The sequence below is a fragment of the Schistocerca gregaria genome, chromosome 2 (genome assembly GCF_023897955.1).
Source record: "Schistocerca gregaria isolate iqSchGreg1 chromosome 2, iqSchGreg1.2, whole genome shotgun sequence".
Classification (NCBI taxonomy): Eukaryota; Metazoa; Arthropoda; class Insecta; order Orthoptera; family Acrididae; genus Schistocerca; species Schistocerca gregaria.
In genome coordinates this window covers 873655279-873681838 of record NC_064921.1, presented here as the reverse complement: position 1 = coordinate 873681838, position 26560 = coordinate 873655279, and the positions used below count along the sequence as shown (strand labels likewise).

The window sequence follows — 26560 nt, the reverse complement described above, 5'->3', positions numbered from 1 at the left end:
TGATGTCTTCCTCATATCATGACCAATGAATACATCATAAATGTTAAGACAGTCGATCTAAGTACGTTCTGCACGCCCTTTTCCTCAGCTATACCTTTTGTTTCACTTTACTAGTAAATTCAAGGTCAGGAATTAAGTTCACGTCTTGTCCCAACAAGTGACTATTATACAGTTTATGCGCAGGCTCAAGGTATTGTGTCTGCCTAGGCGGGCCTCATGACGCTATGGTCAGTTCCAGTACAGCACTCGTGGCTGCCGCATCGCGGTCGCGAAGTGGGGACGAGGCAGTTTCAGGTAAGTTTCATAGTCTGACGATAATTTATGGATTTGTAGTTTCAGCTTGACAATGTCCACGATGGGCAAACGGTAGTTACTGTTTTTCTGAAGAAGGTTGGGTTGTCCCGACTGAAACCTAGGTAAATTCTAGGTAAACGGTGCAACTGAGGCTGTTGATTATTAAAATTAAAATTAATATTTATACAGTTGCTGACAGGGCCGCGAAATGTTGAAGATATTTAAGTTTTAGCAGGGCAGAAATATCTCTGACGGATTTGTCACTCAGGTGACATCTAATGACTAGTTCACTTTCGAAATCACTGAACTCTCCTGATTGACCCATTCTGCGGTTACTGCTTGCTTCTCTACTGGCAACACAACACTCCCAGCCTCCTTTTATACGGGCGGGTCCGCCTCTCGTGACATTTAGCGACCGATTCCGCATTATGTAGGGCTGTCCGAATACTTTTGATCAAACTGTTTACATGCAAATGGCAGTGAACTAACACAGTGTGCCATTGTCCGTGATGGTTTACAAACAGTGGGCACTGTGTGAGTTCGCTCCTATTTTCAGGCCTATGGCAACCTTGCTTTGGGTAAACATACGAAAATCTTACGTACGCAGAAACTAGTTGTGTAATGACTGAGAGGTCTTAATAAATATTAGCATCTGAGTGGAAAAATGTCGCCTTGATTCAACAAATTTATGACAGTGGCAACCACTATGAAGAAGATGTTGTGAGACACTGTCGTAATACTTCTTGTATTACTACAGTAACTCTTATACCTATCACTGATGAAGTTAATACACCGACTGCTGCCTTAACAACAAAGGTGGTCTTAGACAACTCGCTGACTTGTTTCTTTTTTGATAAGCTGCTGACAGACGCTAATCAATTTACTAGTCAGAATCTCTAAATGACACTAAGTACGAAAACTACATAAAGTAGCGATTGACAATATATGGAACACTTAAGACTGTCAGACACACCTTTTGTGCTGGTTGACTTGTTATTTGTGGTACTGGAAACACGTCCAATCTCAGAAACCGTAAATTACCTGTTTGCTTCACACAACTTTCTAGCAACAAAATGGCTCTGAGCACTATGGGACTCAACATCTGAGGTCATCAGTCCCCTAGAACTTAGAACCACTTAAACCTAACTAACCTAAGGACATCACACACATCCGTGCCCGAGGCAGGATTCGAACCTGCGACCGTAGCGGTCACGCGGTTCTAGACTGAAACGCCTAGAACCGCTCGGCCTTTCTAGCAACAGTCCAGTTTAATTATTAACTAGTTTTCCTCTTCGGCTGATACACCACTGAGTGAGACTATATTTGTTATTATTATTAAACAGTAGTAGAAGTAGCAGCGGTATTTATTACTGTACAATGTATGCTGCAATTTAAGTTAGGCGATTTAATGAAACAATGACGCCAAGTGTAATTTTATGTGCAGTCTCTCAGAAAATTCTTTAAGATCTCCAACTTCTTTCTGACTCCCCTTATCAGCCTCGGAAGCTTCGTATGTGTGTCCTGTTTACCCAGACGCTTCTGTGATAAGACTCTTGCGTTCGTGAGAACTAATGTAACATTATTTTATTCACTGATAATTTTTTTTCAGGGCATCCACTGTCTTTTACTTATTGTCTTTTTTACTGATTCTGGTAACCAGCATGGCATGACTGAGCCAAGGCTGCGATTTTTCAGTATTTGACTATTAACGTCAATGCAGGGGGATTTGTCTATGCCATGTGCACTTCCTTGTACCTTTAAAGCCACCAGTTTTCAACATTTCAACATGTTTTCAACATTTTGAATTTAATTTCAGAAAGAGGAACCTAATTTGATGAAATCGACAGCATACAGTTACATTTTTTACTCAAAAAAGGTTAACCCCAAAGCATAAAATCATTAGCAATTCTTCTGCAAGTGACAGGATTGTTTTCCCTTATGTCAAACACCTATAAGTTGACTCTGACACTTCTGAAAATAACTAGGTTTGGTTCAGTTTGCAAAGGAATGAGAACATTACAATCTCATCTATTATTATTATTATACGTTTCAACAACGTGAGACTGTTAGAAGCGACAGTCTCTGAGGAACGATTGGCTACAGACAGAACATCGTTTTATGTTAAGGAAGATATACCTCTATGAGTTATGCGCATACGAGAATCGAAAACAACTACTATACGCAAATACGTTTTTAAAGACACATTCAAATAAATTTACGAAAGTTATATAGTCTGACATGGCCATCATTACATGGTCTGTAGCTTCGCAGAAATGACCGTCCACCTGTCTAGTAGGGAAAGATTCTGTATCAAGTTAAATGCATCACTGATTCAGGTAATTATCTCATCCCGTGTTGCAAATGGAGTAACGCTGCACCACTTGTGACAAAACCATAAGGAAATAAATGCAGTGACATTAAATCAAGTCGAGGGATATGGTGAACCCATCCAATGTTTCCCAAAGTCGACAATTTCATGGAATGGGCTGGTGCTCAATCATGCTGGTACCATAGGATTCTGCGCACAACTGGCTGTACTGTGTCCAGCAATTCAGTAAGTGTGATACGCATCAACTGGGATGAGTGGCAAAACAAAAGGGCGCAGTATGTGATTACCAACCACTCCAGCTCAAATGTTCATGGAAAATATTTGTAGACGAGGCCTAACAGCAGTCACATAACAATAAAAGAATAGAAAAATTAAACTTCCTTTCGTATTAAAACTGTATGTCGAACTGGGACTCAAACGCTGAACCTTGCTGTTTGCGGAGAATTTTCGCACTGACAGGGTCATCCAGCACAGTTCGCGACCCTCTATCGCAGCTTCAACTTTCTAAACTTCATAGAAGGTGTTCTGTATACTCTGCCCGACCTGCACTCTTGAAAGAAAAGATATTGCAAAGAAAATATATTGCAAAGAAAAGATATTTGCAGAGAAATGACGTAGTCGCAACCTATGGCTTGTTTCTCTCTGCAATGGATTACGCCAGTATAACGAGGAGTATACAGTTTGAGAGTTTCTGTGAAGCAGGGAGAATTTTGAGATCATGCACCTACGGCTAACGGAGTGTCCTCTACTCCCCTCTATCCTGCACTCCGTTTCCTTCTGCAATAGCTGTCCATTTCCTTAAATCGTGTCTCGTTCCATGCCCCTACATATCTGACATAGTTCGCTAAGCGTAACCAAGTAAATTGTTTGTTCCTTCTATACTCTTTTTAAGTTTCTGTGTTTTTATTTAGTCAAATGCCAACGTTCAGACATTGACCTCCATTTGTCTTACTTTGTTTTAACGCTATAACTTAGTACACGTTGTTCAGATACTGGGAATGTGCTGCAGGCATTCTTGAGTTTCCATGTCGTACTGAGTAAAAATAATTTTCCTTTTTTAACAGTACTGGAGCCCATAAATTTATTTTGCACTTCCGCCCAGTAACATGTCTCAATAACAACGATCCGTGTGTTCGACACCGATCGTAATTTGTCAACAAATAAATCATTTGCAACCGGAGCTATCACGCTCATCATTAGTAGTTTTGTGATCAAACCGCCACTTCCCATTAGGAGGCAGTAACGTCCGAAGGTGGCATAAATGGGCCGAAAGTGGCCACGGTTTTGTAACTTGGTGCGATGTTACTGTTATCACTAGGATTTAATGACACGTTGTATCTTTTCCTGAATTTTAGGATGCATTTTACGACTATTTATGCACGAATGTAGGTACTGTAGTGTAGAAAAATGTGCTTTATACAGTTATTGGAGAAGAACAGAACGCATCCCGTTCCAAATGAATCTTCATTCAGAGAAAACTATTTATTCTTGTGGTACGAGGAGGTTCACAACAAAATACGAATTAGTGCTGCTAACAAAAAGGTTCTGGTGTCCTCCGATGAAATCACTGATGTGGGTGGATGTTAGTTGCTAAAGTGTAAACAACTCGACAACTGTTTCATAGCTCTACGAAGCTACTGTGGCCGGATGGTGTGAATGGAGACAGCGTTTTGCTGATTGTAACAGATGGTGCTCCATATATGGCTAGAGCAGACAAGAGGCTTCTTAATGTCTACGCCAGTCTGGTGCACATCACCAAACTATCCTCAGCGACAAAGTAAATCTCTGAAAACAGAAAAGCTGAAAATACGTTTGAGACCCAGTGCAACTCTGTAGAAACTGAAGATTTACAGGACGTGTTAACTAATATGGAATACTTTACACAAGTGATGTACTGTATTAACAACACGTGGTTTTATTATTTCGATAGGCAGACATTTCACAGGTAAGTGCTAGTTAGTTTCAAACATTGCAAAAATTAAGTACTATACTCACGACTTGTTCAGAAATGAATTTTGTATTACAAGAGAAATCAACAAGCATGTTTTTAAGCACACTTCTATAAAGTCATATTTTATTTTTTAAGGTCGTATTTATATAAGTTTTAGTCATAAATGCTTGCATACAGGGTGTTTCAAAAAGAATATACGTATTTCGAACGCATAAATTTATTAAATTCTAAGACTACTATGAAACTTCGGACATATATTTACGAATCTCTCAAGTTTAGATTACATATGTTCAATATGTCCTCCACCAGCAACGTGAACAATATCACATCGATACTCGAATTCCTCTCATACTCGGGTAAGCACGTCCATCGTCACCGATATTATGGCAGTAAGGTTCTTCAAGTGTTCTAGGTTCTGTGGTATTGTTGGTGCATAAATGTTGCCCTTCATGAAACCCCACAGGAAAAGTCACTGGCGGTCAAATTCAGTGACCGCGGAGATCAGCTAAGAAGCGTGAAGTCGCCATCTGTGTGACGACCAATCCAAAGGCTCCACAGAGTTTCTTTCAGATATTCACGCACTTGGTGCTGCCAGTGAGGGGGGTAGAAGGAGGGGAGAGGGGGGGGGGGGGGACAGGGCGGTGCTCCACCTTGTTGAAAACTGAAGCTGTTCTCGTTCAAGCTCGGATAAACAGCAAAGGCACTGCTGACCGTTAACCGTGTCGCACGAAACACATTTAGCTTAGGTGAATCTCGTACACATTCAACGCGTGCACGCGGGTTCTGTAGGCCACAAATTCGAACACTGTATTTGTAGTCGCTTCTTCACTGAACACGATGCGTTGTGCGAAAGTGTTATCACTGTCAGCAGTATTCTGAAGCTCGTCAGATAATGGCACGTCTGCGTTTGTCGTCCTGACGTAGAGCCAGTACCAGCTGTAAATTGTACGGCTTCGTAACCAACTGATGTCTCAAAACACGTCAAATTGTTGTTGCAAGCAGATGTAACTACCGACTGGCACGACGAGTTGATTTTGTAGGACTACGTTTACAGGAGGGTGGCCAGGAGTCTACTTTACGTACACATCGTGTGTCTACAAACTGTCGATATCAACTGCGAATGTTCAGTCCACTTAGTGGATCAATTTGGTGCCTCGCCCGAAACGTCTTTGCATTGTAATCATTGAATTACACTTCGTAGACTGGAGAATAAGAGGGTCGTTCAATAAGTAATGCAGCACATTTTTTTAAAAATAAAAAAGCCATAAATATACATAGACAAACGTCCTTGTTGGTGCTTCACATTTGGTGTTTGTTCTGTGCCCCGGTGAAGAATCGAACCGTTCTGGCAGACGGCCGAGCCATAGCGCAGCGTCAAAATGGCGTCTACATACGACTCATGTTACAAGCAGCGTGCTGTTATTGAATTGTTGTGTGCAGAAAAACAGACGGTGGTGAACATCCATAAACGTTTGTGTGCAGTGTATGGAAATGCTGCAGTTTGTAGGAGTACAATTGGGCGATGAGTAAAGAAAGTTACTCAGGAAATGCGGAAACGGAGCTCCATGATCAACCACGCTCGGGACGTCCTGTCACTGCCCCAGACATGATGAACGGTGCGGATGCCACTATTCGTGCCGACTGGGGCATCACAACTCGACGATTGGCTCTACAGTTGTCGGTCAGCATCGGAAGTGCGTCTGCAATGATCGAGACTCCCGGATAATCAAAGAGGTGTTCACGATGGGTTCCCCGAAAGCTCACGGCGGACCACAAGATTCAAAGAAAGGCCGTTTCATCTGAATTGTTGGAGCTTAAAGATTCTCTTCAGTGAACGCACTTTGAAGATGACGCGAGTGTCAGTCATGCACTGAAAACTTGGCTACGTCTACAGGACAAGAGCTTTTACTAGCAGGGAATATATGCTCTTCCCACAACGTTGGCGTACGGCCTTAGAACGTGATGGAGGCTAGGTAGAAAAATAAGACATAGATAAGACATGTTGATGTTTGTCACCAAACACTGACTCTTAACAATAAACATGTTCTGAGAAAAAAAATGTGGGGCGTTACTTATTGAACGACCTTCGTACAAAATGATTTCTGCTGCGGAGTAGCCATTTTTCAACACTTGACAGTAATCAAGCAAAAAGAAGACAGCCGAATTCTAGCGGCAGTGACTGTAAACTAGACAATACATTCGTTCCTCCAATAACTGAGCAGTAGCGTAGCACTCTATAGTTCTGACAACATTATACTTTGTAACACTTATATCCTTCCTGAAACAGCCTTAAGTACAGATTTTTGTACAACAGTTGGGGACACACAGAAAAGCCCTTTAAAAATCCATCTCCGTGCCTCGGACGGGGCGGGAATCCCGGCACTGTGTTGTATGAAGCAGCTACGGAGGCAGACGATCCGATGTGACGCCCTTCGCAAGAGGCGCTGCGGCCTTCCCGGCGGCTAGAGCACAGCGCGGCCAGGACGGGCAGCAGCCTCCAGGTATATATAAACCACGCAAATCCGCCTAGAGACGCCCCAGCCGGCACCCGTACCAGCAGAAACGCACAGCGACGTGTGCCCCAACAGTCCGGCAACATGTTACACTTGCTACCTCGCCGAATACACAACAATCTTCAGTTTCTGACTGCTCAACGCGCCGTCACACATTCCATAATGTAGTCAAACTGTCAATGTACTTACTTACTTACTGACTGCCTGACTGACGGTATGTACTGTCCGCCCCCGGTAGCTGACTGGTCAGCGCGCAGAATGTCAATCCCAAGGGCCCGGGTTCGATTACCGGCTGGGTCGGAGATTTTCTCCGCTCAGGGACTGGGTGTTGTGTTGTCCTAATCATCATAATTTCATCCACATCGACGCGCAAGTCGCCGAAGTGGCGTCAAATCGAAAGACTTGCACCCGGCAAACGGTCTACCCGACGGGAGGCCCTCGTCACACGACATTTTATTTATGGTATGTACTGACAAAGTGCCGACGACCAGCACCGAGAGCCGCAAAAATATTCCCATAACTGTAAATCCGTACCGAGCGTGTCAGAGCAAGCAGTGACAGTTTGACAATATTCGCCATTAAGAAGTCGACAGATCCTGATGAAACAGGCACGAAGTGTTACCGTGTGCTGTTTATGTTTTCATTTGGTCTTCGTACATGTCACATATCTGTCAATGTTTCAAGTAGCCATAACACAAAACAGTTTTAATAGCTCTTTGCAGGAGTAGTCACTGCATTTACCACTTTAGGATGGTCAATGGAGGATTCACTACAGCACTGCTTTCTTTATTAGTTCAAAAATATAGTAGTAATTTGTTGGATCAGACAGCACTGTGGAAAAATGCTTCAACTACGAAAAGCATATGCACGTCTCAAATAATCACAAAACCTGAAAAATATATCACGTTAATTACCTGAATATATTATTCCAGGGCAGATACAATCTCTTCACAGGTTTCCATAATAATTTTGCTAATTGTGTTTGGTGATAGTACAGCGCTAAACTTAAAGCATCCGAACTGTCTGTCGTCAGAAATTGCAACTTCATTCCTTATCTTTCGTCGATTTCGATCAACTCTCTGCCGCGCGGTATTAGCCGAGCGGTCTTGGCGCTGCAGTCATGGATTGTGCGGCTGGTACCGGCGGAGGTTAGAGTCCTCCCTCGGGAATGGGTGTGTGTTTCTCCTTAGGATAATTTAGGTTAAGTAGTGTGTAAGCTTAGGGACTGATGAGCTTAGCAGTTAAGTCCCATAAGATTTCACACACATGTGAACATTTGATTAACTCTCTCATTAAGATGTTTTGTTTCGCTAGTGTATATCGTATCAACATTAATAATTTGTCGTACGATGCAGGGATACCCCTAAAATAGTACACGAAAGTTTTCAGGTCCGTCGTTCTCATTTAACTCAGCAAATTAACGTGCTAAAAGCAGCTCTTTCTCAGTCATTATCGACACCATTTCCTCTTTTCCGCTCTTTTCTATTGTATATTGACAGATATAGCTAATACAACTGTATTACACGCTTCCTTTCAGGGTTTCGACATCTTCACGTTATAAAATCGCTTTGCGAACCGGCAATATTACTGACGGTCACTTCAGCGTACGAAAAGTTTGACAAAAAATATCGAATGTGTGCAAGCGTCTTCATCCAAGGAATTGTTACATAAGAATGGTGAAAATCTGATGGATAGGCCAGATAACGAATGAAGAGATACTGAATCGCAACGAGGAAAAAAGAAGACTAAAAAAAAGGAAATTTAGGGACAGAAAAGGAGGGGGCGGGTCGGAGGGTAAAAAATGTAATACGACACCAAGATTAGACTACAGTAAACAGGTTCAACTGGATATAGGGTGCAGTAGACACACTTTCACAGGACAAATTAACGTTGCGCTCCGTGACTCATTAGACTGGAGACTGCATCAACGACACACATGCTGTCCGAAACACTTAGGATAAAAATTGTACACTTGAGAAATGATTCTAAACAGAGTATTCCGAGATAAGGAACGAATGGCCGGAAATAAACATTTAGTTTTGTTATTGACCTAAGCAAATCACATGTTACGTGAACGACTGCTCAAGGCGACGAGTGGCAGCCTCACTGCATGCTTTTACACCGGCATCACACTCCCGCACATCCCTGCTATCAGTTGCACGACAAAATAGGAAGCTACGACCCTGCCATCTAGACCCTACTTAGTTTTTCTGCGATTTCAAACATCATCCACTTCATGTAAACCTACACAGGGAAAAAATCCACAGGAGAAGACATCCAGCGACCATGCTGGTGATGCGATGGAATTCAGTTCTAATCTCAAGGTTTTGTTGCTCAGGGACATTAATATCGAAGTAGAATGCCGCATGTCATGTTGGAGAAACTCCCTCTCGCAGAGAAGTGGTACAGTACTCAACAAGTTTGGCAGCACATCTCAAAAGATCACCAGGTAACATGCACTACCCAAATAGGGTAGCAGTAAATAGGGTTCTGGGAGCTCGTCTTCGCTAATTCCAGACCTGTTTTTCAAAATCCTGAGTGGCCGACGACCAAGGAAATTTACAGGGTATGATGTTAATGATGATCCGCTCGCACTCAGAACTTCAGTAACACGTGGAAACATGGACTCTGAGAGGTTCTAGAATCATTCTGGAGAGGTATTGATCAACGGATTTTGCATTGGTACCCGCAAATGTTCGTGCTAGGTTCATAAAATATTAGTGGGTCACGATCGAGCGCCCTGGGGAACCAAGTTTCGTGAATTCACTAGAGTACTCATCATGTCACCTGCGTGCAATGAAAAGGTCGTGGCATGTCGCAATCCCCTGATGAAACATGGCACCTCCATCAGGTTACTCTAATGCCAGAGAGGGATGCAGATGGTCTGGAAGAATATCTACGTAACGTCCACCTGTTCTTGATCCCTCAGATGGACAATGCGGCTTAATTGCGTCCATTTGAACACTGACCACACCACAGCCGATTCGTCTCCTATTTCGACACAGTCTTGTTGAGACGCAGCCCCATAGCTTCATGGCGCATACGCCACATGCCCACTCTCATCAGTTCGATGCAATTGAAACCGTGACATACAGAACCACGCAGCACCCCGCCACCGTTTCACAGTCGAGTGACGACGGCTCCTGGTCCATGCAAGGGGTTGAGCTCTATGGGAGGTGTCACCAAAGGGACACGAGTCGGTCGTTGACTGTTGAAGCGTTTGCGGTGCATCTGCTGCTTCCGCACAGTCCATGGCTTCCTGACGCCCCGCATTCAAATCGGCGGCGATCTGGCCCACAGCTGACCATCGACCGCCTCAGTATGGTTCTGAGGAGACGCCTTGTGACAACCTTTCGGCGTACTCTTGCGGTCGTCCTGTGCGGCGGTTTCTGCTTGTGTAAACATTTTCTCTGAGTCACTGAATATCCACCGTAGACAGCGTTGATCTCGCAAACCCAAATTCTTGAGTAATCTCCGATATGCTATGTCACAGGCCCGTATTTAGGATCTACAGCGCCTAGGTTGCTCCTGGGCTGTTGAGACTAGCATGTGATATTTTGAAATTTCATTGCAGTTTTCTAATTAAAAGCGATACTCAGCAAGGTTTATTATTCGACTGCATAAAATTTTACAATAGACTTTATAATTTATTGCACCGATGAGATTACAAGAACTAAAATCACTAAGATGTTCAGCATGATTTATTAACATCGCTATAAACATCTATTAGGAACCGTCAAAGGAAAACTAAAAAGAGGGAGAAAAGTAAATAAACTTTATTATTTCAAAAAAGAATCACCATAACTATTAATACATTTATCCTACTGTGAGACAAGACGGTCAATTCCTTCTTGAAGAAATGTTTGCAGTTGCCTGCTGCCATGTTCACAGGGCCAGTACGAGAACATTCTTCCACAAAGCGACATATCATCTAGCACTCCCAACTCCCTCTTCACCCCTCACAGACATTGCCTCTCTTTAGACTAAGTGGTTGTTGTTGCTGCTGCTACTGCTGTTGTGGTGTCCAGTCCAGAGACTGGTTTGATGCAGCTCTCCATGCTACGCTATCCTGTGGAAGCTTTTTCATCTCCCAGTACCTCCTGCAACCTACATCCTTCTTAATCTGTTTAGTGTATTCATCTCTTGGTCTCCCTCTACGATTTTTACCCTCCACGCTGCCCTCCAATACTAAATTTGTGATCCCTTGATGCCTCAGAATGTGTCCTACCAACCGATTCCTTCTTCTAGTCATGTTGTGCCACATATTTCTTTTCTCCCCAATTCTGTTCAATACCTCATCATTAGGTATGTGATCTACCCATTTAATCTTCAGCATTCTTCTGTAGCACCACATTTCGAAAGCTTCTATTCTCTTCTTGTCCAAACTATTTATCGTTCATGTTTCACTTCCATACATGGCTACATTCCATACAAATACTTTCAGAAACGACTCCCTGACACTTAAATCTATACTCGATGTTAACAAATTTCTCTTCTTCAGAAACTCTTTCCTTGCCATTGCCAGTCTACATTTTACATCCTCTCTACTTCGACCATCATCAGTCATTTTGCTCCCCAAATAGCAAAACTCCTTTACTACTTTAAGCGTCTCATTTTCAAATCTAATTCCCTCAGCATCACCCGACTTAATTCGACTACATTCCATTATCCTCGTTTTGCTTTTGTTGATGTTCATCTTATATCCTCCTTTCAAGACACAGTCCATTCCGTTCAGCTGCTCTCCCAGGTCCTTTGCTGCCTCTGACAGAATTACAATGTCATCGGCGAACCTCAAAATTTTTATTTCTTCTACATGGATTTCAATACCTACGCCGATTTTTTTCTTTTGTTTTCTTTACTGCTTGCTCAATATACAGATTGAATAACATCGGGGAGAGACTACAACCCTGTCTCACTCCCTTCCCATCCCACTGCTTCCCTTTCATGTCCCTCGACTCCTATAACTGCCATCTCGTTTCTGTACAAAATGTAAATAGCCTTTCGCTTCCTGTATTTTACACCTGCCACCTTCAGGATTTGAAAGAGAGTATTCCAGTCAACATTGTGGAAAGCTTTCTCTGAGTGTACAAATGCTACAAACGTAGGTTTGTCTTTCCTTAATCTATTTTCTAATATAAGTCGTAGGGTCAACATTGCCTCACGTGTTCCAACATTTCTACGGAACTGGTCTTCCCCGAGGTCGGCTTCTACCAGTATTTCCATTCGTCTCTAAAGAATTGCACGTTAGTATTTTGCAGCTGTGACTTATTAAACTGATAGTTCGGTAATTTTCATATCTGTCAAAAACTCTTTCTTTGGAATTGGAATTATTATATTCTTCTTGACGTCTGAGTGTATTACGCCTGTCTCATACAACTTGCTCACCAGATGGTAGAGTTTTGTCTCCCAAGGCCATCAGTAGTTCTAATGGAATGTTGTCTGCTCCCGGGGCTTTGTCTCGACTTAGGTCTTTCACCAACAAAGTTTGTCAATTTAATGTACTTTTAAAGCAGACTCTGTTCGTGCTGAGAAGTATTTTGAGATTGGTGGGAATGGCTTCGAATGCACAGCATATTTTGCACTGACTTCAAACACCTTGTATAAAGAAGTACCAGAAAACAAGTTGTATGTCCAGGGAATGGTTGAAATTGAGAGAGAAATATACGCATGAAAATCTGCCAAAGGAAATATTACACTCACAATCTGATGATTACATAAACTTTCACTGAATGGGAGTCAATCTTTTAACAAGTTGTGAGAGTTAGTTAAACTGAAAAAGAAAATAGAAGTATGCCAAAGTCTATTCTTTTCTTTTTGGTCCTCTAACAACAGTTCATTAAAATAACACAACGTAGGAATATATGCATCATCGGTGGAAGAACAGTAGAGCTTCGTTTTTTTTTTAATTATTATTCTCTCGTTTCTATGTTATGCGCAGAATACTGAATTTTGTTCTTAATGTCGTCCAGGTAATATATGGCTGGAAAAGACGCAGCTCCGCTACCACTGCCGGTGCTACTTTGTTGTTATCCTTGATCGTAGTATCTGTAGTTGAGGAAACTCACCGTAAGTCTTTTTCGCTACACGGCGAAACATCTACACTAAAAACGTCCGCTATCTTCTCAAATCTGCCGACAGCAAATTTTCTCTCAAACACGGCCAGCACGGTCTATGTTTCACAAACATGTCAAATAGCTTCATACACGGTCGGATATTCGACAAACCTAGTAAAGTTTGACAAACGGTTGGACTGAGTAGGCGGGCTTTAAAACCGGTCCAGTAAGTTCACCACACATCCGCCTACAACTGACCGCTCACTTCTTGTATCGACATTCGCGCCACACACCGCAACTCGCGGCTTTTAGACACGGTCATCTTTACGTGGGACGGCCCTCGCCGTGACTTTTGGCCCCTCACTTTTATATTCTGTATATTTCGGTGCGTGCTGTTTTTGAGGCGGCCCGCGGCCGCGCGCACAGTTTTCAGGGGAACCAGGTTGCAGCAGCAGCAGCAGCAGCGCCCCTACGCACCGCCCACCGCCCACGCGCCGGCACGCGGCCAGCCGCGCCGTTACTCACGCTACCAAAACCCGGCACGGCCGCCGCCGCTAGCCGACAGCTCGCGAAAACCTGACCGCCGCGGCGCGATGCGCCGCTACTTGCGCTGTTAAATAAATATCGATTACCGATACATCGACATTTTTCCCAAGAAAACATCGATATACATTAGCGATACGTCTCTTCCTTATATAATGATACATAAATGGCAATAACCAGTGCCAATATTTTAAAAAAATTGGATGCGTCGCTATTTGCGCTTTTGAAAAAATATCGATTACCGATACATCGATATTTTTCCCAAGAAAACTTCAATATACATTAGCGATATGTCTGTTTCCTATATATTGATACATACATGGCAATAACCAGTGCCAATACTTTTAAAAAATTGGATGCGTCGCTACTTGCGCTGTTGAAAAATATCGATTACCGATACATCGATATTTTTCATAGGAAAACATCGATATACATCAGCGATACGTCTCTTCCCAATATATTGATACATAAATGGCAATAAGGAGTGCCAATATTTAAAAAAAAACAGTAAGTATTTGAAACTGTAGTATACCATAATTTTATTTTCACTGTGTGAAGCCGTCTTACAATGTTTTGAGCATTCATCACTTCCAATCTTTCTCTGTGGCATGCGAAGCAAGTATAGGTGACACAAAGAAGTCAGACTGCACTGGGGGACGGCGGTGTGAATGGAATAAAAAGATCTCCGATGTGAAGAAATAATGCATCAGATACAGTAGAACCCCTCTAATCCGACCTTGGATGGTCCGTCACTCCAGCTAGTCCGACCAGGTTCAGGCTCGCGAGCCTGTGCCGACTTGTCACAGACTGGACGCCTGTCGGGCCATTGTTGCGGTGTCTATCGCTGTGCACATTATTATATTGTACGTTATTGTGCAGTTTTATCCTTTGTTGTGATTAAAAAACTTCGTTGTCTGCTTTATTCCGTGTTCTCTACCGTACTTATTACTGTAGATTCACTGTGTGTACAGTTGTTTGTTTTTGAACATGTCTGGATTCGAATGTAAACACGTAACTCTTTCACTAAATGAAAAGTTAGCCATGCTACAAAGACTGGACGAAGGAGATTCGCTCAAAAATTGCAAAGAAACTGAATGTAGGTGTTACGACAATTAAGGATTGGAGGAAGAATCGGAAAGACATTGACTCCTATACAGTTACGATTGATGGTGAAAACACTCTGAAGAATCGCAAAACATCAAAAAATCCTGAACTTGAACTGCTTGATAACGCATTGTGGATGTGGTTTTGTCAAGAAAGAAAGAAGGAAAGGAACTCCAATATCCGGGTCAATTCTCAAAGAAAAAGCAATAGTTTCGCACAAAAAAACTGGAAGCCGAAAGTAAATTTTCTGCCAGTGAAGGCTGGATTGATCCTTGGAAAACTCGTCAAAAATGTATCCCTGACTTTTTTCCAAGTAATTTGTTTTCGTTTTTACTGTAAAAACAATGCATACAGTATAATCACTTCTTAGTTTATACATACTGGAGTAGCTTATTTCTTTGTAAAATTTATTTTATATACAGTGCTCTAAACATTTTTTAGTTTACAGTATATATCGTTCATACGTTATTATTTGCAGTACAGTACTGTAATTTTTGTCGTTTTTCCTTTTAAAACCAATACATATTATAATGTGTGTAGACGTTTTTTAGTTAATACATAATGTTTAACACTGTGTAAAAAACATTTTTTTATATTACTGTAGACATCTTTTAGTTCTTAAATCGTTTAATTTTTTGTACTAAATGTCTTTTTATACATTTTGCGATAAATATTACATTTTTCGGATAATCCGACCTTTTTCTCGTTCCGACCGTAGTCCCGGTCCCGAAGGTGACGGATTAGAGGGGTTCTACTGTACGTTGAAAAACAACCTCAACGCAACTAGTGTCCTATTTCTTCACATCGGCCTTCTTCAGAAATAGATGCTGAAAATTATGAACAAAAATCTAAATGACAAGACTGGTCTTCGCGGTGGGCAGAGACGCGTGATGGGAAATGTTGACGCAATCGGCGCCACTAACAGAAATTGCAACGTTTTGACTTCACCACGCAGTTTTGGCACTACAACTGCTAGGTCGCTAGCGTTTGCAGTAATGAAGAAACGGGGAAGTCGACAGTAAGTGCTCCGGACTAATCCCATATGTGACGACACCGAACGACGGACCTATCGGATACCTTTTATTGTCCCACTTACATGCAGTTACCATTGTTAAAGTGGTTATCGCCGAGCGTGAAAATGCACCGTTTCCCTTTCAATTCTTGCTCTAATGGGCATAAGCAGGCTGCTAGCTTGTTAGTGGACAGAAAAGCTAATAATAAATCAATACTTAAATATACAGCTCTAAAACCGGTAGGCCGGCCTGAGTGGCCGTACGGTTCTAGGCGCTACAGTCTGGAACCGAGCGACCGCTACGGTCGCAGGTTCTAATCCTGTCTCGGGCATGGATTTGTGTGATGTCCTTAGGTTAGATAGGTTTAATTAGTTCTAAGTTCTAGGCGACTGATGACCTCAGAAGTTACGTCGCATAGTGCTCAGAGCCATTTGAACCATTTAAAACCGGTAGTATATTTACAATGTGCAGCTGATATTTTTATATGCCAATACGTCGTCCTTTCCGTCGATGTATCGATATCTCCTTTCATTTCCGATTCATCGATGGTTGATAATGATATTATCCTGAATATCGATACTCTGGATACCCGATATTTTTAAAATATCAACAGTTGTAGCTGCCACCAGGCCCAACAGCAGGCCGGCACCTCAACTTTGCCACCACGTATTGTTCTGTCCCTCACTATGGAGAAATTTTGTTTGATACTGATGGAGGCCTGCCTCTGCAGTGTCACGCCTTCATAGCAACCTAAAGACGTAAGTGTAAGGAAAGCGGCGACGTAATTAGTCACTGAACGGTCGCTCGTGTTTTTTTTTTTTTTTCCTTCCAATGCTCAAAATGCTACTTGCCTCCCATTTTCACCTTTTTCTTACCATTTATTAAATATATACACTTCTACACGCCTAAAAGCCTAAAACGGTCACCTCGTCCCAGTTGCTCGTTGCCCATCTAACAGCTTCAAGCGACAACAAAAACTGATTTTGAAGGGTTTCATGTATTTGCTGTATGAACATAACTTAAAATGCTGTCATAATATACTCTATAAGAGGTGTAACTTACGTTAGAAGATTGACACAGTAAGTCAAGTATTTAAGTTAGGAACTGTTTCCAGAATGAAATTTTCACTCTGCAGTGGAGTCTGCGCTCATATGAAATTTCATTAAAACACAGTTTCATGTTAGCGAAGACTCCGCCGCAGAGCCAAAATTTCATTCTGGAAACACCCCACAGGCTGCGGCTAAGCCATGTCTCCGCAATATCCTTTCATCCAGGACTGCTACCCTTGCAAGGTTCGCAGGACAGCTTCTGCAAAGTTGGAAGGTAAGAGACGAGGTACTGGCGGAAGTAGAGCTGTGGGGATGGGTCTTGAGTCGTGCTTGGGTGACTCAGTCGTACAGCACTTGCCCGCAAAAGGCAAAGGTCCAGAGTTCGAATCTCGGTCCGGCACACTGTTTTAATCTGCCATGAAGTTTCTTGTATTTCTATTAAGGCTGCGTAACTTACGGCGCGAGAACTATCCCACACTATATTCATCCAGTATTTGAGAATCAAACCACCTGGCGATTTCCAACAAACTTTACATATAATTTCAAACTTTTACGAAATTATCCCTCCCCCCCCCCCCCTACACACACAATGAAAGGAAAACAGATTATCGCTTGCTACATTTTCGTTATTCATGTAATAAAACTTAGATAGCTTATGTGTGTAAATGTGATAACAATTGACCCCATCCCCCCGTGATCTACATCTACATCCATACTCCGCAAGCCACCTGACGGTGTGTGGCGGAGGGTCTAACAAGGTCTCACTGCTTCCATGCCACGACGGGTTGCCGCTGTTAACCCGTGCCATTAGTGGACGTATCGGCTATTAGGTAAGCGGTCATTATGTTCTGTCTGATCAGTGTATGTAAGCTCTCGAAATTTCAAAAGTAAACCTCTTCGTGATCAAAACGCCTCTCTTGTAGCGTCTGCCATGGTATCTGATTGAGCATCTCCACAGCGCTCGCGCGCTAAGAAACCGATCCCGTGACGAAACATGCCGCTCTCCTTTGAATCACATTTACGTAAGATTCTCCCAGTGAATCTCAACCTGGCATCTGCTTTTCCCTGTATTTGTTTTATGTGCTCATTCTACTTTACGTCTCTCCGGACGGCTACTCCTAAATACTGTTTCCACTAATTTTTCACCAGTAGTGTAACTAAACAGTAATGGGCCACTTGGTCTTTTTACGCACAATGCGTTACATTTTGTGAGCTCCTCCCCCGGCCCTGCTTCCCTGCTGGGTCCTTTAAATGCTACGCTGCTCACTAGAATGAAACTCACCACGGCATCTGGCTCTGCTTCCTGGTATAGAAATTAGCAATCTGCCAAGAATTTACGAGAGATCTAACTCAGTGCCGACCGTTAAAGGCAATCAGCATCTATTCTGCTTGACGGGTCCGAATTAATTAGGAGACTGACAAAATTGGACAAGGGATACAAGTCTAATTAAAACACTGCAGTTTAACAAAGAATATATCCTCTTAGAATTTATAAACTTAGAGCAGAGAGCAGCCTTCACTGACAAGATAAACTACAGACATACACACTCCTATATTTTGAAGTTTTGGAGAGAGCTGAATGCATGTAAGGAGAATTCGAACATATTACAAAGAGGGTAGAACCCGTTAGCTAGCGACTGATGTGACAAATGGGGTGTTTGCGATGGCTTACCACATGACGGATGGTGTCGTCTTAGTGCAGTAGCATAGCGTGGTCGCCCTTGTCGATTTCACACTATGGCACGGTAATGAGCAGGAATACTTTCATCTAACTAAAGGCAGCGTATCGTATGCGTGTCTGTGTCGTTTTGTTGCAACCGCTGACCCGAAGAGAAGTTGGCAAACTGGAACTGGGGAACTGTGACCTGAGCTTCCGACTTCAAAAAATAGTAAAAGTACAAATTGGAGGGAATAGCAGTGGTCAAGGAGTGTCTGCTGAGACTTAGAGAACAGACACCTTCTTTTGTCCACAGAGGTTTCCCCTCCTGCCTTGACCCCAACCGTCAAAACATAGTGGTTTTTGCAGCACTGCGCCCCCTCTAGGAAGAAGAAGAGCCGTTCGAATTTTTGTACGAATTTAACGATCCCCACCATCTTTAGCAAATAAACAAATCCTTTCAAAATGATCGCATCCAAACTAAAATTCCGGGATACTTTGCCTCAGGGCATGTCAGGAATCTGTCTGTTACGGTGTCCCCTGTATCTGAATTTCTAATCAGGAGGAAATTCGCTTATAATGCTTTGGAGAACTTCGAAATAAAATTGGTAACAAATTAATCCGTGAGTCAGACATTAAAAACGGGTCCGGAATCTGCAATGATATGCAATGATTTTTAATGCTCTGTAGTTTCTTTATTTGTTAATGGCCTCTCGCGTAGGGATACGAGCGCGCCCCGAAATGTGACGAACCTTGTCGGGACCGTGGCGTTACAATTTGTTTAAGTTCACGGTCCGCTGCCAGGTCTTCCTGCATTTCGCTACAGTTCTGGAGTTGCAAAGTTCGTATAGAGAACAGCATAGCCTGCGAATAGCCTCACGGGACATCCAAGGTTATCCGCTGGATCATTAATGCAGACTATAACGGCCCTGTAGCACTCCCTAAGAGTTCTAAAATTATATTTGTCGACTGTGTTCTGTTAACAAGGAAGGGTAGAGTTATATCTGCAAGGAAGTCGTGTATCAAGTCACAAAAATCCGCTTTGATATAAGTTCTTTTTTGTTCATAAACGACAGTGCGCAACTGTATCAAATGTCTCCCTTACGCCAAGGTACATTGTGTCAACGTGAGCGCTTTTATATAATTCGCTCTAGATCTAAACAGAGCGAGCAGAGTTTCTCAAGGTATTTGTTGGCGGAAACCATTTTAATTTTCAAAAAGTTTTGCAAAAACGTCATACTGCGTGAGCATGAAACGTATTCCATAATTCTACAATAGGTAGACGTCAGCGATATCATTATGCTACTCTCTCACGTGATCTTTCTTGAAAACGGCAATAGCCTGCGGTTTTTTTTCCGCAGTTCCCTTCGTTGCTCCAGTGGCCTACGATATACTACTGACGACTGATAAGTTCTATCAGCTTACTGACTTGACGTAAGACCTAAACTACTTAGGATTCACATTGACAGACTGTTTGGATAAAGTTTACTTCGAAATTAGTTTAATATTCTCGAATCGTTTCCCATCACTCTCATTTTGGTTTCGTTCACTCTTGCAGAGTCAGCGACCGACAGTCACGCCAGAGGCTAGTAGAAGATCTGATGACGCTCCAGTCGTGTCAACATACACAAATAACTTCGTTGTATGTATTTCCGAAAATGCCATGACTCATTGTCGGATGTTATCGATGGAGAAGGAAGTGGTCTGGGGCGCCGCTGTTCTGGAACCAGAAGCGGAAACACAACACAATAGATGTGTATGAGGCACGGTGCAAAGCATGATCCTCGCGACTGGCATCAGCTTTGGAGGTCAGGACTCCAGTCCTTGGTGAAATGTTCTTCTTCGATGGACATAGAGTTCGACAATTGAAGTTACGGCTTTTTGCTGTATAAATAACCTTTAAAACTTGGGATATTCACAGTTAAGCTACACTATCACATACATAATGCCTTCTTCTGCCGGAAGTGCTACACTATGTGAACAAAAGTATCCGGATACCCAGCTGAAAATGACTTAGAAGTTCATGGCGCCCTCCATCGGTCAATGCTGGAATTCAATACGGTGTTGGCCCACCCTTAGCCTTGATGACAGCTACCACTCTCGCAGGCATATGTTCAATCGGGTGCTGGAACGTTCATTAGGGAATGGCAGTCCATTCTTCACGGAGTGCTGCACAGAGGAGAGGTATCGATGTCGGTCGGTCAGGGCTGGCACGACGTCGGCGTTCCAAAACATCCCAGAGGTGTTCTATAGCATTCAGGTGAGGACTCTGTCCAGGCCAGTCCATTACAGGGATGTTATTGTCGTGTAATCAAATGGCTCTGAGCACTATGGGACTTAACATCGATGGTCATCAGTCCCCTAGAACTTAGAACTACTTAAACTTAACTAACCTAAGGACATCACAGAACACCCAGCCATCACCGGGCATTCGCCATACCCACACCCTGCCATCAGATCGCCACATTGTATAACGTGGTTTGTCAGTCCACACAACGTTTTTCCACTGTTCAATCGTCCAATGTTTTCGCTCCTTACACCAAGCGAGGCGTCGTTTGGCATTTACCGGGGTGATATGCGGCTTATGAGCAGCAGCTCGACCATGAAATCCAAGTTTTCTCACTTCCCCTCTAACTGTCATAGTACTTGCAGTGGATCCTGTTGTAGTTTGGAATTCCTGTGTGATGGCCTGGACAGATGTCCGCCTATTACACATTACGACCCGCTTCAAGTGTCGGCGGTCTCTGTTAGTCAACAGACGAGGTCGGCCCGTAAGCTTTTGTGAGGTACGTGTCCCTTCACGTTTCCACATCACTATCATATCGGAAACAGTGGTCCTAGGGATGTTTAGGAGAGTGGAAATTTCGCGTACAGACGTATGACACAACACCCAATCACCTGACCACGTTCGAAGTCCGTGAGTTGCGCGGTGGGCTCCATTCTGCTCTCTCACCATGTCTAATGACTACTGAGGTCGCTGATATGGAGTACCTGGCTGTAAGTGACAGCACAATGCACCTAACAAGAAAAACGTATGTTTTTGGGGTGTCCGGACACTTTTGATCACATAGCGTATATGGATACATTAACAAATCCATCATTTATCCCATCAAACTATGGGTTGAAAAGTGTCCTAAAACTTTTCAAAATGCAATATAATTACTACATTATTCATTAACACTACGTGTACTAAAATTTGGAGTTCACCAATCTGCGCCTAGTCGTTGCGTATGACGCTCGCGCAAGTCTGTGTTTTTATTTGAGTATGAATGTATCTTTCAGCTGTGTCTTCAGGCCCCTCTACGATAAAAAGGGTTATTCGGAGAATAACCGGTAACAGCCATCGTATATCTCAACGTAGGGTACAATCAAATCGATGTCCGTGCTCGCGAATTTCTTCTTCCTGTCTGAGACACTGACAGTGCCGCCACATCAACAAGACCATAATTCATGTTTCATCGACTTCATTGTTGAAGGTTCGTTAATTTTCGCAGGAATATGTTCCGTAGTCTCGACTCCTTGATAAGACTGCTCCAAGTTTATTGATTGAAACACGCATCCATGCAGTAAACACAAATAAATGAACCTTCCGCTTGTGTGTGGACACACACACACACACACACACACACACACACACACACACACACACACACACTACCCAGTCAATTTTTCTGGTAGCTACAGAATTTATATCTCCGTCACAAGTCACAATTCCTTGTTACATTTTCTGGACTCTCTGGGTACCCATACTTACCGTTTGTGACAGTACTAAACTTAGTCAGACACTGTTGTTGTTGTTGTTGTCTTCAGTCCTGAGACTGGTTTGATGCAGCTCTCCATGCTACTCTATCCTGTGCAAGCTGCTTCATCTCCCAGTACCTACTGCAACCCACATCCTTCTGAATCTGCTTAGTGTATTCATCTCTCGGTCTCCCTCTACGATTTTTACCCTCCACGCTGCCCTCCAATTTGTGATCCCTTGATGCCTCAAAAACATGTCCTACCAACCGATCCCTTCTTCTACTCAAGTTGTGCCACAAACTTCTCTTCTCTCCAATCCTATTCAATACCTCCTCATTAGTTATGTGATCTACCCATCTAATCTTCAGCATTCTTCTGTAGCACCACATTTCGAAAGCTTCTATTCTCTTCTTGTCCAAACTAGTTATCGTCCATGTTTCACTTCCATACATGGCTACACTCCAAACAAATACTTTCAGAAACGACTTCCTGATACATAAATCTATATTCGATGTTAACAAATTTCTCTTCTTCAGAAACGCTTTCCTTGCCATTGCCAGTCTACATTTTATATCCTCCCTACTTCGACCATCATCAGTTATTTTACTTCCTAAATAGTAAAACTCCTTTACTACTTTAAGTGTCTCATTTCCTAATCTAATTCCCTCAGCATCACCCGATTTAATTTGACTACATTCCATTATCCTAGTTTTGCTTTTGTTGATGTTCATCTTATATCCTGTTTTCAAGACACTGTCCATTCCGTTCAACTGCTCTTCCAAATCCTTTGCCGTCTCTGACAGAATTACAATGTCATCGGCGAACCTCAAAGTTTTTACTACTTCTCCATGAATTTTAATACCTCCTCCAAATTTTTCTTTTGTTTCCTTTACTGCTTGCTCAATATACAGATTGAATAACATCGGGGAGAGGCTACAACCCTGTCTCACTCCTTTCCCAATCACTGCTTCCCTTTCATGCCCCTCGACTTTAATAACTGCCATCTGGTTACTGTACAAATTGTAAATAGCCTTTCGCTCCCTGTATTTTACCCCTGCCACCTTTAGAATTTGAAAAAGAGTATTCCAGTCAACATTGTCAAAAGCTTTCTCTAAGTCTACAAATGCTAGAAACGTAGGTTTGCCTTTTCTTAATCTTTCTTCTAAGATAAGTCGTAAGGTCAGTATTGCCTCACGTGTTCCAACATTTCGACGGAATCCAAACTGATCCTCCCCGAGGTCTGCATCTACCAGTTTTTCCATTCGTCTGTAAAGAATTCGCGTTAGTATTTTGCAGCCGTGGCTTATTAAACTGATAGTTCGGTAATTTTCACATCTGTCAGCACCTGCTTTTTTTGGGATTGGAATTATTATATTCTTCTTGAAGTCTGAGGGTATTTCGCCTGTCTCATACATCTTGCTCACCAGCTGGTAGAGTTTTGTCAGGAATGGTTCTCCCAAGGCCGTCAGTAGTTCTAATGGAATGTTGTCTACTCCGGGGGCCTTGTTTCGACTCAGGTCTTTCAGTAACACGGACGAAAGGTCAAGCACTGGCTTGAATCGCCAGGTGAATCCCAGTGGCTATGACGTCACGACCTGTCTAGCGGCTCCTCCTGTGGTGGTACACGCGACGGCAGCAGATCTGTTAACTCTAGACTGTTTCTTCGCTTAAGGCCGCAATCCTAAGGCAAGCCATGCTCGTATCTTTTATTCAGCAATCACAGTATTATACTTCCTGGCACTCGTCTAACTGGCAAGCAAGCTTTTCCTTCGTCACCGTCCAACTCCTTCCGCACGATTTTGTATCACAGATCCAGTCCTTTGCCATTAACAACACAGCGTCAGCGAAAACGTGTTGGTGAAACAAAATGTCCAATATTTTTCCACGTGCATACTGACGAGAACTAGGACTGGCATAACGTGTAATGGATTCCCTAAAAGTACACGTTTAGCAGCATTTTCAAGCGAGTCGTCGCTGGTTTAGGCAATTACAAGTGGAGAGAGATGGCCTACGTTGTATATTTTCGTTCACTAATGTTCAACAGAATCATATTCTCGGTAACTTGGTACTTAGGCACTAAGTATTCATTGAAGAAAAACGTGAAAAAAGGTAATGTGATATAGAGCCTTTGGTATCTAATATACTAGGCATGTAACTGACAGGAGTGAGTTAAGTCACTCACAGTTTGCAAAGCTAAGTAGCAATCATAACCGTAAAACAAAAAAAAAAAAATTTCCTTCATTATGACGCCGTAGAAATATCTCACCGTCTCTTCATGAACTAATGGTCGCAGATATGAAAAAGAAATTAAAATAGAAACAGCGGATTTTCTAGTATTAAAAAAGTTCTTAAATATAAAATTGTTCTACTAGCCGTACCACAGTACAATTTGCATGCAGATATTTCCTTTTAGTCCATCTCATTTCTGTGCCGGCGGATATTGTCTGTACCACCTAAGTATCCTTGGTTAATTTCACACTGTAACTCAGTCCTTTTCTATTATGGTTGCAACATGGGGCATAGGGACCATCGAGGACTGCCGACGCTGGTTGTTAAAAAGCGCATGAAGTTAAAAAGAAAGAATCATTCGTGAGCTCCAGAGTGCTACCAGGAATACGAGGTGCGACACTAAAATAATGAGACTGATTTTCTTGGCAAGATGTGGCAACCCTGCAAGCTTGCGTAGGCACAATATCTTTGACCTGCTTCTAGTCCAAGTGGCACGTCGATGCAACTGCTCAGTTGTGAGTTGTGCTGTAATAAGTTAACATGTGTTTGTGTCTCGGAAATGGAACCGCATAATATTGCGCAACGGTATGACATTTCTTTTTGCGTTAAATTGGGTGAAAACGCGATGACAACTTACGGAAAGGTTCAGAAGGCTTTTGGAGAGGAGGTTATGTCAAGAGCTCAAGTTTTTTATTGGCATAAAATGTTTAGTGAGGGCAGAACGAATGTTGAAGATGAAGACCGCAGTGGACGACCATCAACCTCACGCACGCATGTCAACTTGGCCAGGGTGCGTGAATTCGTACGATCTGATATAAGATTATCCGTGAAAATGATTGCAGAAGAACTAACATCAATCGAGAAACGGTTCGTCTAATAATAACTGAACATCTTGGTATGAGAAATATTTGGATTCTGCATCATGATAATGCGCCATCCCATACAGCTCTGTCAGTACTGCAATTTTTAACCTCAAAACAAATTTCGGTACTACCACAGCTACCTCATTCATCAGATATCGCTCCGTGCGACTTTTTTCTATTTCCTAGAGTCAAAACGGCGGTCAAGGGACACCATTTTCAAACAACACAAGATGTCCAAAAAGCTGTGAAGAGGGTCTTGGAGGATATAACATAAGATGAGTTCCAGAAATGTCACCATCAATGGCAGAAGCGCTGCAAAAAGCGTGTGCAATCAGCAGGGAACTACTTTGAAAGAGACAACACTAAACTTGACTAAAACGGTAAGCAACATTTTTTTCACATCTGTCTCATTACTTTATTGTTGCACCTCGTATAGCTGGCACAATGACCGTGTGTGAGAAGGTAAAAAAAATGGGGTACAGTCGTCAAGCAACTCCACGTAGGCCACACGTTTCTGTAGTCAGTGCAAAGAGGCGCTTGAGGTGGTGTGAAGAACTACGCCACTGGACAGCGGACGACTGGAAACGAGTGAATTGGAATGGTAAATCGTGCTATAATCCTGTGGCAATCCGATGGAGCTGTTTGGGTATGGTGAATGCCTGCGGAACGTTACCTACCGCCATGTGTAGCGCCGACAGCGAAGTAGGAGGGAGGTGGAGTTACGGTGTGGGGATGTTTTTCGTGGTTATGGTGTGGTCACCTTGTAGCGCTTAAGAAAACAGTAAATCTGGAAGGACATAAACAAATTTTACAGCATTGTCCACTGCGTACAGTAGAGAAACAATTCGAAGCAGATGACTGACTGTATCGGTATGATAATGCTCCCTGTAATAAAGCAACATCCGTGAGGCAATATAACATCATTCTTGAGACGGACAGGCCTACTCAGTCCATCCTGAACCCAACGATACATCTTGGGGATGAGTTAGAACAGCGACTTCGCTCCAGACCACTGCGTCCAACGTCGCTCCTTTCTCTGGCTTCGATTGTTGATTAAGAATGGGATACCATTTCTCCAAAGACATTGAGAAACCTCACTCAAAGCGACTGCAGCATAGTTCAGGCTGTCATAAAGGCGAAGCGACGACGCAACCTAGATGAATGTTCACTTCTAGGTGTCCTCATAGTTCGTCAAATATTCTATGTATCTCACGGTAAATT

General features: G+C 42.7%; 1 protein-coding gene across 7 annotated transcripts in view; it reads right to left on the bottom strand.

Annotated features, from left to right (window-relative positions):
- LOC126335273 (TGF-beta-activated kinase 1 and MAP3K7-binding protein 3-like) overlaps window positions 1-26560 on the bottom strand; it is a 430472-nt gene that overhangs the window by 368196 nt on the left and 35716 nt on the right. Inside the window, exon 1 of one of the 7 annotated variants that reach the window (XM_049998332.1) lies at window positions 7281-7372. The exons of the other annotated variants lie outside the window; for them this stretch is intronic. The gene's annotated coding sequence lies outside the window, so the exon portion shown is untranslated. Of the gene's footprint in view, window positions 1-7280; window positions 7373-26560 lie in introns of those variants that run through there. 7 annotated transcript variants of the gene reach the window in all.